The sequence below is a fragment of the Saimiri boliviensis genome, chromosome 6 (assembly GCF_048565385.1).
Source record: "Saimiri boliviensis isolate mSaiBol1 chromosome 6, mSaiBol1.pri, whole genome shotgun sequence".
Taxonomy (NCBI): domain Eukaryota; kingdom Metazoa; phylum Chordata; class Mammalia; order Primates; family Cebidae; genus Saimiri; species Saimiri boliviensis.
The window spans coordinates 120,627,773-120,641,704 of NC_133454.1; the positions used below are offsets into that span (position 1 = coordinate 120,627,773).

The following is a 13,932-nucleotide window of genomic DNA, read 5'->3' on the forward strand; positions in this document are numbered from 1 at the left end:
AATATGGTGAAACCCTGTCTCCACTAAAAATACAAAAGTTATCCAGGCTTGGTGGTGGGCGCCTGTAGTCTCAGCTACTTGAGGCTGAGGCAGGAAAATTGCTTGAACCTGGGAGGTGGAGATTGCAGTAAGCCGAGATTGTGCCATTGCACTCCAGTCTGGGTGACACATAACACACACACAAACACACACACACACACACACACACACACACACACACACACACAAAGAATTAGCTGGGTGTGGTGACATGTGCCTGTAGTCCCAGCTACTCGGGAGACTGAAGTGGGAGGAGAGCTTGAGCCCAGGAGGTTGAGGCTGTAGTGAGCTATGTTCACGCCACTGCACTCCAGCCTGGGTGACACAGTGAGACCGTGTCTCAAACAAAACAAAACAAATCCCTTCCCTGAGAGCAGGCCTCCTCTCTATCACAGGCAGGTGATCACCCACATAGCCTGACCTGGAAGGCCGTGGCTGCCCTCAAGGGGGCTATCCCCACTTAACACCCCGTTCCTAAGGCCAACTTCTGCCAGGCCATCCTGGCAGCTGCCTGCTTCTCCCCTCACCAGGTAATCTGGCTTTGGGTGTTCACAGAATCACTCCTTCCTGCGGGTGACTATTGCAGCTGCTGCCGGAAGCTTCCTGCCCCCTCCCCAGTGGATATTTTTTTAAAGTTGTTGAGGTGTCAGGGATGATGATTAACCTTCATTAAGCCCCCACAGCCTGCGGGTGCTGAGAATATTCGTGGGCCCTCACCTTTCCAGCGAGAACACAGAGGGGCCTCCCTCTGGGGGAGGTTTGGGGACGCAGGTGGGTGGGGTGCTGACGGCATTGGTGTGGGAGTGTGGAGCCCAGAGGGCTGGCGGGACAGCAGTGGGGGCGGAAGCTGTGCACCATGAGATCAGGCCCGGCTTGTGACGCGTGTGGACATGTGTGAGGCTGCTGTTTGTCCGTCATGGCCTGGTGGCGGCTGATGTTGACAGGTGCCATCTGGCCTGGGTCACGTGGTGGCAGGCAGCATCACTGACTCGTGGGCTTGACAGCTGTCCAGCTGGGAACACAGGGCTCCTGGGGGTGGGGTGGTTAGAGGCATCTGTCTTTGGGAACTGGAGGGCTGGGGGTGGCGGGAGGCCCTGAGTGGGGAGGCTGAGGATGGGGGTTATGGTACACCCAGCCAGATGGTGTGTGAGGCTCTGAATCGGTTCCCCAGTCTCCTCTCTGACCATCTGGAGGGCCCCCCATTCCTGAGGAACTGTTCCCGGAACAAGCAAGTGTGTAAGGGCAGAGGATGAATTTCAGACTCAGGAGCTCCACTGGAGGCCCCCATCAAAGGGTCAGAGGGGGCCGGCAGGGCCTGAGAGACATCCTACCACGCCTTGCTTCCTCCCCACGCTGCTGCAGACGGGCTCTGCCCAGGACCTTTGTGATGGGCAGGTCACCCCAACCAGAGGTGAGGCGACCTGCCGAAGCCACGCGGTGCTGGCTCTGTGAGCGCTCGCACTGTCTTCTGAACCTCAGGCCCTCCCCACCCCTTCACTTCCCTGGGGGTCTAGGATAGGCAGGAATCGGGTCTGGAGACTTCCTGGGAGAGCCAGGCAGTGAGAAGTATGAGCTTTGTTTTCCTTTGCTAAAGAGATGAGTGTACTTGTGTGAGAATGTGAGCGTTACGTATGTGTTTGTGTGTTAGTGTGTGTGAATATGTGAATATGAGTGTGAGTGAGCATACATGTGTGAGAGCATTAGTGTAAGTGCATGAGTGTGTTTGGGACTGTATGTGTCTGAGAGTGTGAATATATGTGTGTGAATGTGTGAGAGTTGTATGTGTAAGAGTGTATATGTAAGTGGTGTGTGTGTGATGATTGTATGTGTGTGCATGTGTAGGTGTGTATGTGTGTGGGTGTGTGTTAGTGTGTGGGCACATGAGTATGAGTGTATGTGTGTACGTGTCTATGTGTGTAAATGTATATGTGTGGGTGTGTGTTGGAGTGTGTGGATATATGAGTGTATGAATCAAGATTATGAGTATGCGTGAGAGTGTATGTGTGTGTATGTGTGTGTCTGTGTGTTAGAGTGTGAGCATATGAATGTGTATGAGTGAATATGAGTGTATATGTGTGTATGTCTGTGTGGGTGTGTATGTGTATGTATGAGTGTGGATGTGAGAGTGTGAATGTGTGAGTAAACGTGAGTGTATGGGTGTGTGAAAGTGTGTGTCTGTGTGTGTAGGTATGTGTTAGTGTGGGTATATGAATATGAGTGTATGAGTGTGTGATTATGAGTGTGAGTGTCTGTGTATGTGCGTCTCTGTGTGGGTGTGAGTATATGTGTTGTTGGAGTGTGAGTGTATGAGTGTGTATGAGTGAATATGAGTGTGTGTATGTGTGAGTGTATGTGTGTATGTGAGTGTATATGTGTGAGTGTATATCTGTGTGTATGTGTGGGGGTGTGTGAGTGTATGAGTGTGGAGTGTGTATGAGTGTGTGTATGTGTGAGTGTATATGTGTATGTGAGTGTAAATGTATGTGTGTATGTGTGTATGTATGAGTGGATGTGAGAGTGTGTGAGAATGCATGTGTGTGAGTGTGAGAGTGTGAGGGTGGAGATCGTGTGAGTGTGTGTCTTTAGCGTCCCAGAGAGCCAGGGCGGGAAGGTGTGTGTGTTGCTCACCTGGCCGAGGCTTGGGTGAGATGCTGAAGGAGCTGTGCTCAGGAAAGGCTATGTGAGCCCCTGGGCCAAGCAGCCTCCTAAGGGGCCCGATGACAAAGTGTGGTCCCTCTGGTCAGATGGCCTGGCAGCAGAGCCATGCTCTCCTGGTGGGCTCTGGCACTGGGGGTGAGGGCTGGCATTGAAGAACACGGCAAAAACAAGTAAACGTAATTAACATTTATAGAACTCTCCACTTTAAATACACAAAATATACACTCTTATCAGTACCACATCATATCAACTTAGAAGTTTAAATGAAATGTTGGTTGGCTCCTTGTTTGTTATTCTCTTCCCTCATTTTCCTTCATGTCTCCATTATCAAGGACAATTATAGGCATACCCATATTTAGACTGCATTCTAGCCCAGGCAACAAAGCAATACCCCCATCCTCTCTCCCTCTTCCTCTTTCTTCCTCTTCTTTATTCTTTTTCTTATTATTCTTTTTTTCTTTCTCAAAAAAAAAAAAGAAAAAGAAAAAAGAAATTACCACTTGCCAAGTTCTGGCAAAATGTCAAAGAAAAATATCCATAAAAAAGAAAGAAAGAAAGAAAGAAAGAAAGAAGAACATGGCAAAGTGCCTCCTGAGCACAGAACTGCATTGGGCAGAGTGAGGCTCGTGGTAGGACAGTGGAAGTGGAGGCAGGGGGAGAATGATCATGCATCTCCCTGAGTGGTTACAGGCTGATGAATTCTGACCATGGAGGCTATCAGCCAGAGTTCATTGCAAGCAACAGAAACCAGATCTGGCTAATTTAAGCAGAAAGAAATTTTTTTTTTTATTTTTCAGATAGAGTTTTGCTCTTGTTGCCCAGGCTGGAGTGCAATGGCATGATCTTGGCTCACTGCAACCTCCACCTCCTGGGTTCAAGCAATTCTCCTGCCTCAGCCTCCCGAGTAGCTGGGATTACAGGCATGTGCCACCAGGCCTGGCTAATTTTGTGTTTTCAGTAGAGACAGAGTTTCTCCACTTTGGTCAAGCTGGTCTCGAACTCCTGATCTCAGGTGATCTGCCCACCTCAGCCCCTCAAAGTGTTGGGATTACAGGTGTGAGCCTCCGTGCCTGGCCAAGGAATTTATTAAAAGGACTCAGTCACTCACAGAATGGTCAAGTGGACCTGAGAATACAACTTAGCGCCCACCCAGCCAGGAACCACAGAGAAAACCGCCCATGGCCCTGGGCCCACAAAGCCCCCAGGCCTCCCCACCACCACTTCTCGGCCGCAGCCCCCGCTGCTGCTCCTCACCACCCTCAGGAGGGATCTGCGTGATCCCTTCTGCTCAGCAGTTCTTATTTCCCATTCCAATCTGACGTGGGTGTATCTGGGGGCGACTTCCAGGTCACAGGCTTCCACCCCACTTGCAAGGGATGCTGGGAAAGTGAGCTTCCAGTGTTCTCAGCTGCTCGGGAGGAGAGTGGGTTCTGTTTTGAAAGGCAGGTGGGTTCTCCAGCATAGCCAGGGGCTTCAGAGGCTGGGAGGCCCAAAGAATTCAAATGTCCTTCCCACTAGGATTCCCATCACTAAGAAGAGCATTTGTGGGGTGCCTTCTGTGAGCAGGGGGCTGTAGGTGCTTCTACGCACTGTTAAAACTCATACTCTGAATGAAGAGACCCCCCCCCAAACAAGCTTTGTGTGAGCAACATGACTGTTTATTCACCTGGGTGCGGGTGGGCTGAGTCCGAAAAGAGAGTCAGCAGAGGGTGGTGGGACAGGAGTTGGTGTTATAGGTTTGGGGTAGGCAGTGGAAAGTTACAGAAGTTAGAGTTTAGGGTGATTTTTTGCAAGCTGAGACGGGGTTGTAGGCTTGCAAGCTGGGAGGGGGCCGTAAGGTCTGGAGTCATGAGGTTGACCAAGGTCAGTTACAAAGTCCAGTGGCCTTATCAATTGAGGCCAGAATAAGAAACAATAGGAGAACGTCTCAAGTTAGTTAGGTGCCACAGGGGTTGATCTTTCTTCTGCTTTTCATGATCTTCCAGTTACTTCAGGTTTTCTAATTCCGGAAGGCCCTCCAGAGGTGTATGTGCAGGTCATGGGGATCGCCATAGCGTCCGTAGTGCCGTGAGTCAGCCTAAAAGACCTTGTACACATCTAGGGAGTTTGCTGTCGGCCTGTAAAGACCCTTTACGGAACATGGATCAAAGGTGCCATTCCTTGAGATGCTTAACTCCAGTGTAGGACCCTGGTGTCAAAAGGAACCTTTAGATATGGCCCCACTGTACATGGCGTGACGTGTATAGCCAGAACAAAGCAGGTATATGTGAGTAGGAACTTCATAAGCCATACTCAAGAGCTCAAAGGTGTATCTCGGGGCCGGGCACTGTGGCTCACGCCTGTAATCCCAGCACTTCAGGTGGCCAGGGCAGGTGGATCACCAGAGGTCAGGAGTTCAAGACCAGCCTGACCAATATGGCAAAACCCTGTCTCTACTAAAAATACAAAAATTAGCTGGACATGGTGGCATATACCTCCTGTAATCCCAGCTACTTGGGAGGCTGAGGCAGGAGAATCCTTGAACCCGGGAGGCAGAGGTTGCAGTGAGCCGAGATCATGCCATTGCACTCTAGCCTGGGTGGCAAAAAAAAAAAAAAGTGTATTTTGGTCTATTAGTAACTGGATTTAGCAAAGACGTGGACTCCCCCAGCCTGATCTTGGCTACACCTATGTCTGTCTTGCAGGTATGGAAACTTCTGGATGCTCCCCCTTGTGAGTTCACCTCTGTGTCTACTACTGAGGCCTCTCCATACAGGTAGAGTGACTTGTGGTGTAGCAAGAGCAGCTGTGGGAAACAGAGCTCTCGAACACCGAATGGCAAAGGAAGGAGTTTATTATTATTATTATTATTATTATTATTATTATTATTATTACGGCCGGGAGCCTGGCAATGGTTCCAAATTACCCAGCTCATCTAACAAAGGAGGGTTCTGTCATTATATAGGCTTACACTCCAAATATTACACATAGAGAAATTTTAGGTTTACAGCCTTAGAAATCACAATTGAAAGAGTTTTGGATTTACAGCTTTAGGAATCACATGTGCAAAGGTTTCTGGGTTTTACAGCATTAGAAATTACATATGAAAAGGGTTTCGGGTTTACAGTTTTAGGAGTCACGTGTGAAAAGGTTCTGGTCTCTGGATGGAGGTTTGATCTTGCTTTAAGTAAAAACAGTGTCTTCCAGAGAGTTTCCCCATACCAAGCGTGTTATTTACGGGAAGGTAAACTCAGGAGGTGCCAGGTGGCCAGTCTTTTCTTCTATTGAAATGCATTGTGGAAGTCGAGGGGGAGGCTGACCCCAGATGTCTGGGTCTCCTTCCTCAGTGGGAGGCCTGTTACATCCTCAGGCCACAACTGGTAAGGGAAGTGCAGGTGGGTCCCTGCTGCCCTGGTGTCCCCCAAATATACATGGGGGTATATACCTTTTCTAATGTCACCCCAGGGGGTATATACCTTTTCTAATGCCATCCTCCCAGATGGGGCTGACAACTCATTTTAGGTCTGGCATCTGTGTTTAGGGGTGCTGCCTGCCCCTTCTCCCCACCTGCTGCTTGAACCTTAATTTCCTTTTGGGTGGTATCTTCTGGGATGACGCATCCTTCCCCTCTCCAGGGCTTATGGCATCAGCTCTTCGCTCTCGAAGTTCAAAACCAAGCTTTTTTGGCTCTACACAAAAGATTTTTCTTTCAAAACTCGGTTCTTGTAAGGGTATAGTCTCAGCTCTGGATTTCAAAGCCTCTTTTGCAACTCAAAGCCAAGGATTTGACGCTTTGTTCTGGGTTCCCCTGGAGAGCAGGGAATATAGGAAACCAACTTAGCATATGAATGCAAGTCAATGGATACAAGGAAATTGTCTACAGTGGAATAAGTTAGTATCTCAAAATGACAGCACTCAGCTCCCATACACTGTCACTGATTCTTTGTGATAATCCTTCTAAGAAGGATGATTTTGCCCAATCCAGAGCTGAGACTAGGGTGAGGAGAGCAAGGCCCTTGTTCCAGGCACCATATTTAAGGAAGTGCCAAAAACATTGTCTCCATAATTAAGGAATAGTTTGATGCAATCATTGTAAAAGTAAAAGTTATTGCCAAAAATCCATGTTGAACAAAATATCAAAATTTTAAATCAAGATGAGATTTGTAGGCTGGGCACAGTGGCTCACGCCTGTAATCCCAGCACTTTGGGAGGCCGAGGCGGGTGGATCACAAGGTCAGGAGTTCGTGACCAGCCTGGCCAACATGGGGAAACCCCATCTCTACTAAAAATACAAAAATTAGTTGGGCGTGGTGATAGGCACCTGTAATCCCAGCTACCTGGAAGGCTGAGGCAGGAGAATCGATTGAACCCAGGAGGCAGAGGTTGCAGCCTGAGCAACAAAGAGCAAAACTCCGTCTCAAAAAAAAAAAAAAAAAAAAGATGAGATTCATGTTACTGATTTTTCCTTTGCCTGAAGGTTCCGATAATGGCTCCACACAGCATTGGTTCTGACCTGGTCTTTATGGAGCTCACATCCTAGTACATCAGAAACAGTCTTCAAGCAAATCTTTCACAGTTATTATTTATTTAGTATGATTGGAATAAGTACTTTGAAGGTGAAATGTGGGCGCTCAAGCATCTATAACAGGGGCTTGACGTGCTCTGGAAGGTCCTGGAAGGGAAGTGTGTTAGTCTGTTCTGGTGTTGCTATGAAGAAATACCTGACGCTGGGTAATTTATAAAGAAAAGACAGACGGAGCATGTTGGCTCACGCCTGTAATCCCAACACTCTGGGAGGCCGAGGAGGGTGGATCATCTGAGGTCAGGAGTTCAAGACCATCCTGGTCAACATGGTGAAACCCCAACTGTATTAAAAATAGTAAAATTAACTGCATGTTCTCACTCATAGGCGGGTGTTGATCAATGAGAACACATGGACACAGGGAGGGGAGCACTACACACTAGGGTCTGTTGGGGGGAAATGGGGGAGGGACGGGGGGAGGTGGGAAGAGATAGCATGGGGAGAAATGACAGATACAGGCGAGGGGACGGAAGGCAGAAAACTACACTGCCATATGTGTACCTATGCAACAATCTTGCATGTTCTTCACATGTACCCCAAAACCTAAAATGCAATTAAAAAAAAATAGTAAAATTAGCCAGGCATGGTGGCACATGCCTGTAGCCCCAGCTACTCAGGAGGCTGAGGCAGGAGAATCACTTGAACCCGGGAGGCGGAGCTTGCAGTGAGCTGAGACTGCTCCATTGCACTCAAGCCTGGGCAATAAGAGTGAAACTTCCGTCTCAAAAAAAGAAAAAAAAAAAAAAAAAAAGAAAGAAAAGACGTTTATTTTGACTCACGGTTCTATAGGCTGCACAGGAAGCATGGTGCCATATCTGCACCTGGTGAGGGCTTCAGGGAGTTTACAGCCATGGCAGAAGGTAAAAGGGAGGGGCGTTATCAGTCGGTGAGAGAGGGAGCAAGATATAGGAGGGGAAGGTCCCAGACTCCTAAACAACCAGATCTTGAGTGAGCTGAGCAAGAATTCACTCATCACCAAGGGGACAGTGCTAAGCCATTCATGAGGGATCTGCCTCCGTGACCCCAATACCTCCACTAGGCTCCATGACCAGCACTGGGCATTACATATCTTCTTCTTCTTTTTCTTTTTTTGAGATGGAGTTTTGCTCTTGTTGCCCAGGCTGGGTGGAGTGGAATGGTGTGATCTTGGCTCACTGCAACCTCTACCTCCAGGGTTCAAGCAATTCTCCTGCCTTAGCCTCCAGAGTAGCTGGGATTGCAAGCGTGCACCACCATGCCTGGCTAATTTTTGTCCTTTTAGTAGAGACACGGTTTCACCACGTTGGCCAGTCTGTTCTTGAACTTCTGACCTCAGATGATCCGCCCTCCTTGGCCTCCTAAATTGCTGGGACTACAGGCATGAACTGCCGTGCCCAGCCGGAAAATCACATTTTAACATGGGATATGAAGGGGACAACATCCAAACCATATCAGGAGGTTTCAGCTGAGACCGTAAGGATGAGTAGTATGAGCCAAGCAGAGTGGGAAGAAGAGGATTCCACGCAGAGGGACTGGCGTGTCCAAAGGTTCTGGGGTAGAAAGAAGCTGGTCAGGTTACCTCATCTCCGAGTGGTGACTGAGAGATCCAGGATCCGTTCCATCCTTAACATCACAGTAGACAGGGAGCGGAGGGCTGTGCATTGATGTGGCATGTTTCATTTCTGCCCATGTCTATCCGCCCAGCACTCATCCCAGGGTCTTATCCTCTGGGTTATGAAAACTAGTTTTACTGAGGGCTCAGGAAGAAGAGGGCATGGAAGTTCCTCACTCTTGGTAGCCTCTGCCACAGAGGCCAGACAAGGCCTTGGTAGTGTTGGTTGGGACCTTGGAGCAGATGATCTGATTTGCATTTGGTCACAGATCCAAGAAGGTATTAACATAAAGAGCTTCTGCCAGCCATGGCCCCAGCGTTCCTCCCAGGAGGAAGGAGTCATCCTGTCCACTTTGCAGCATCACGGCCTAACAGAACCCGTTAGGATGGTCAGATTTCCATCCACAACGTGGAGGCGTGGACTTGGGCACCAGCCAGCTTCTCCCCTTCCTCACAGTCCCATGGCCACTGTTGCTGCGGCTCTGGTGTCTCTCAGGGGGACCTGAGAGGACTCTCAGCTTTCAATAGTTCAGGCAGGTAACTTGCAGAGCTAGGGTTCCAGGTAAATATGATCCCTGGGCCATGCCTGAGCTCTGGTTTCTTAGGCAGGGTGGGAGGAGTAGATGGCAGTGGCTGAGCCAGCCTGGTGTGTTTGGCCATCCACTGATGGGCTCAGGCCAATGGAGGGCCAGAGACTGCCTGGAGTTTGCTGTCAGATAAGCCCTGAGCCCTGATCATAGGCCTAGGATAGCCCAGGACCTGGAGCCCTCTTTGATCTGTCTTCTGGAACCTGATTAGGGGTTCCTAGGCTTGCCGTATGGATTTCAGGATACTTTTTAGTTAGGCAAACATATGAGCCCTGGGGCCTCAGATGGGAAAGGGTAGTGTGGCTCTTAGCCACTCTTGTCCTCTCTGGCAACATCAAAATCTCCAAGGAGGGCACCCCTAGAAATCTTTTTTTGTTTTTGTTTTTGAGATGGAGTCTAGCTCTGTTGCCCAGGTTGGAGTACAGTGGCACAATCCAGGCTCACCGCAACCTCTGCTTCCCGGGTTCAAGCAATTCTGCCTCAGCCTCCGAGTAGCTGTGATTACAGGCACCTGCCACCACGCCCAGCTAATTTTTGTATTTCTAGTAGAGATAGGGTGTCCCTGTGTTGGCCAGGCTGGTCTCACACTCCCGACCTTGTGATCCATCTACCTCGGCCTCCCAGAGTGCTGGGATTACAAGCATGAACCACCATGCCTGGCCACCCCTAGAAATCTTTTTGCTGTTTGCAGGATGGGGGCAAGCATCTGAGCACCTGGGGTGGTTTCTCTAATTTCTCCCAGCCCACAGAGTCAGTGAGATGTGTGCAATAAGATGGACTGGGTTTGAATCCTGGCTCTGCCCCTTACCGGCTGCGTGACCTTGTAGCTTGGCAGTCACTGCTTAACCACGTTGAAACTCAAACTACTTAACCTCTGTGAATCTGTTTCTCCATCTGTAGAGTGGGAGGGTGGTGGGGAATATAGTACCTGCCTGGCAGAGCTGTTGTGAAGAATAAATTTGACAACCTGTAGGTGCTCAGTAAATGACAGCTATCATTATCCCGAGGGAGAGAACCACGAGGAGAGAGGTTAAAGTTGCAGAAACTCCTTTCCCCAACACACGCACGCACACACACATACACACACACACACACACACACACACACACAACCTTTCCTGCAGCTGCAGCCAAAGGGATCCTGTTAAATGTGTATCCTCTGTGCAAAATTTCCCAGTGACCTCTCACCCAGAGTCAAAGCCAAAGTCCTTACGAAGGACACGGGCCCTCCTCGGCCTGCACCGTCTTTACTTTCTCTCTCTGATCTCCTTGGCCACCGTGCTTCCCCGGCTCCCTGGGCTGGGCCCCTCATTGCTCCCAAAGGCCCAGGCACACTCTTGCCACGGGGGCTGGGCACTGCCATCCCCACTACCCTGCCCCCAGACATCCGTGTGGCTTGCTCTCTCACCTCCTCTCATCTTCGCTCAATGCCACGGTCTCAATGAAGCCTCCTCTGGCCACTCAGGCTTTTTTGTTTTTGTTTTGAGACAGAGTCTCACTCTGTCACCCAGCCTGGAGTGCAGTGGTGCAATCTCGGCTCACTGCAACCTCCACCTCCCAGGTTCAAGCAATTCTTCTGCCTCAGCCTCCTGAGTAGCTGGGGTTACAGGCACCCACCGCCACACCCAGCTAATTTTTGTATTTTTAGTAGAAACGAGGTTTCACCATGTCGGTCAGTCTGGCCTAGGACCCCTGACCTCAGGTGATCTGCCAGCTTCGGCCTCCCGAAGTGCTGGGATTACAGGCGTGAGCCACCGCACCTGGCCAGTCTTCCTCCTTTCTTTTCCTGCTTTGTTTCTTCCATAGCCTGATCATGACCTGACGCGTGTTTTGATGATCTCCACTTGCATGAATATTAATTCCACAAAGGCAGGGATTGTTGTCTATTATGTTCACATTCATGGTACTCCCCAGTGCCTAGGCATAGAAGGGGGTGCTTAAGGTTTGTTGAATGAATACCTGAAAGATGGTGGAACTGAAGTTCTGGCTGGTGCAGGTAAGGGGAGTGGGCCATGAAGTGAGGACATCATCACTTTCCTTTTCTGCCAAATGAAGTGGGGTTGGCCTAGACGCCCAGGAGACCACGAACCAGTGGGAATTGGGCACACCATTGGTGAGTCTCTGCCTCCCAGCACTTTTCGGGAACAAGGGTCTCTAGCTTCTTGCAGACACTGAACAGAGCCTGTGACCTCCCAGAGGAGCTCAGCACCCTCCCAGCGCCCACGTCCCATAATTGGCTCTAATTGGTTTGAATCCTTGTTTTCTAAGAACCTGAGATGCTAACATCCCATCATCTTATTCAAGTCCCAGCAGCCAGTGGGGGTCCTGGCCCCAAGGCAGGGAGGGGAAACCAGAGGGGACTCTGGCAGGGTCAGGGTGTGGGGGCAGTAGTGCTTATGGGGACACTGGAAAGAGGGACAAAGGAGACTCATGCTATGCGCGATGTTTTCTTCCCTTTATTTAAAAGAAAATAGGCTTAAAGCAAGTATGACGAAACGTGAACAATTGTCAATGCTGGGTACTGGGCATGGGGGTGTTTATCACAGCGTTGTACTTTTCCTATATTTAAAAAAATCTTTTAAAAAACACAGAGTTGGGGATGGGCATTCATAGTTACAGCTCATGATTAGTAACAGAGAGGCAGTTTCTGGGACCCGGAGGACCTGCACTTTGGGCATTTTTGCAGCGTGCGTGGGGGCGGAGGGGCTGGCCAGGGTCTGGGACCCTTGCCTGGAGCTGACAGAGCCCTCTCTCCTCCCCTGCTTCCCCCTCCCAGGTCTCAGTGTCCTGCCTTCCTGGGAAGTGGGGAAAGGCTGAGAGGCCCCGTGCTGGGGGGTGAAGCTAATTCATTAGTTACGCCTCAACAAGGACCGGGTGCCTGCGGTGCCAGCATGATTCATCATGATGATTGCCCCACTGCCAGCCTGCGTGGGCCCGGAACGCCAGCACATTTTACCTTTACCCACTGAGAAGGGCCTGGTGGGAGGCGAAGGTACAGGATCTGCGGAGAGCAAGAAAAAGACTGAGAAACAAGAGGGCTGGTCCTCCATGCGCTCAGCCCCAGGAAGCTCTGCCAGGCTGGTAAAAGGGTGGAGAGGCTCATGTGGGCTCATGTGGTGCTGCCCGTGCCAATGAAGCCCAAGAGGGCAGCCTGGTGCTGGAGTGCCAGCCTGAGCATGTGGAGAGGCCGCTGTGGAGCCTCCTCCTCCACAGCCAATATTCCCTCAGTGAAACTGCTTGGGTGTGGGGGGAGGGACTCATCCTCATCCCATTAGCCTGGCTGGGTAATCCCTACCTTTCCAGTCTCTGGGAACTTCACCTCTTCCAAGAAGTCCTCCTGAATGAGTAGAAGGGAGAGAGCTGGATTGGAACTTAAGTGACATCTGGAAGGAGCCTGAAGCCCCTCTGGCTGGGGCTGAGACTCCTATACCTCAGGTCTGGTGTCTGGGTTCCACCTGGGTCCTCTACGTTGGCCTGGATTCCTGCTTTCGTTTTGCCAGTCTCTCCCAGGATGGAGGTACATGGCTGGTTCCTGGCTCAGAGCAACATCTGCCTCTGTGTCCCCCATCACCTGTCGGCCCCCTGATACCTCTTGCCATATTAGAATTGCTATTGCTATGCCCTTTCATTCTTTTATCCAACGAATACATATTATCTGAAAAAAGTATGTGCTGTATAGTTTCATTTGTGTGAGATTCAAGAACAGGTGAAACTGATCCGTGAGGATAGAGGTCAGGATCACAGATGCCTCTGCAAGGTGGGGATTGACTACAGGAGGCTTGAGAGAACTTGTGGGGTGATGGAAACGGGACAGGGGTGTGTACATTTGCCAAAACACATCCAAGAGTACACTTAGGATCTGTACAGTGAACACTGTATGCAATGTCTGCCTCCATTTTTTTTTAATGTTAAAATTTTTCAGCCAGGTGCAGTGGCTCATGCCTGTAATCCCAGCACTTTGGGAGGAGGCCGAGGCGGGTGGATCACCTGAGGTCAGAAGTTTGAGACCAGCCTGACTAACATGGTAAAACCTTGTCTCTACTAAAACACAAAAATTAGCCAGGCATGGTGGCAGGTGCCTGTAATCTCAGCTACTTGGGAGGCTGAAGCAAGAGAATCACTTGAATTCAGGAGGTAGAGGTTGCAATGAGCCGAGATCATGCCATTGTACTCCTATCTGGGCAACAAGAGCAAAACTTTGTCTCAAAAGATAAATTAATAAATAATAGGCCGGGCGCGGTGGCTCAAGCTTGTAATCCCAGCACTATCGGAGGCCGAGGCGGGTGGATCACGAGGTCGAGAGATCGAGACCATCCTGGTCAACATGGTGAAACCCCGTCTGTACTAAAAATACAAAAAATTAGTTGGGCATGGTGGCATGTGCCTGTAATCCCAGCTACTCAGGAGGCTGAGGCAGGAGAATTGCCTGAACCCAGGAGGCGGAGGTTGCGGTGAGCCGAGATCGCACCATTGCATTCCAGCCTGGGTAACAAGAGC

At 50.1% G+C, this 13,932-nt stretch overlaps 1 long non-coding RNA gene across 2 annotated transcripts; it reads left to right on the forward strand.

Annotated features, from left to right (window-relative positions):
- Positions 1 to 1,362: 1,362 nt before the first annotated feature.
- LOC141584762 (uncharacterized) lies at positions 1,363 to 13,099 on the forward strand. 2 transcript variants are annotated; one of them, XR_012517965.1, is made up of 3 exons: positions 1,363 to 1,450; positions 5,382 to 5,452; positions 12,212 to 13,099. It is a non-coding gene; the product is annotated as an uncharacterized LOC141584762 (long non-coding RNA). The 2 variants fall into 2 exon arrangements; XR_012517966.1 differs by lacking the exon at positions 1,363 to 1,450 and adding an exon at positions 4,789 to 4,957.
- The last annotated feature ends 833 nt before the right edge of the window (positions 13,100 to 13,932 follow it).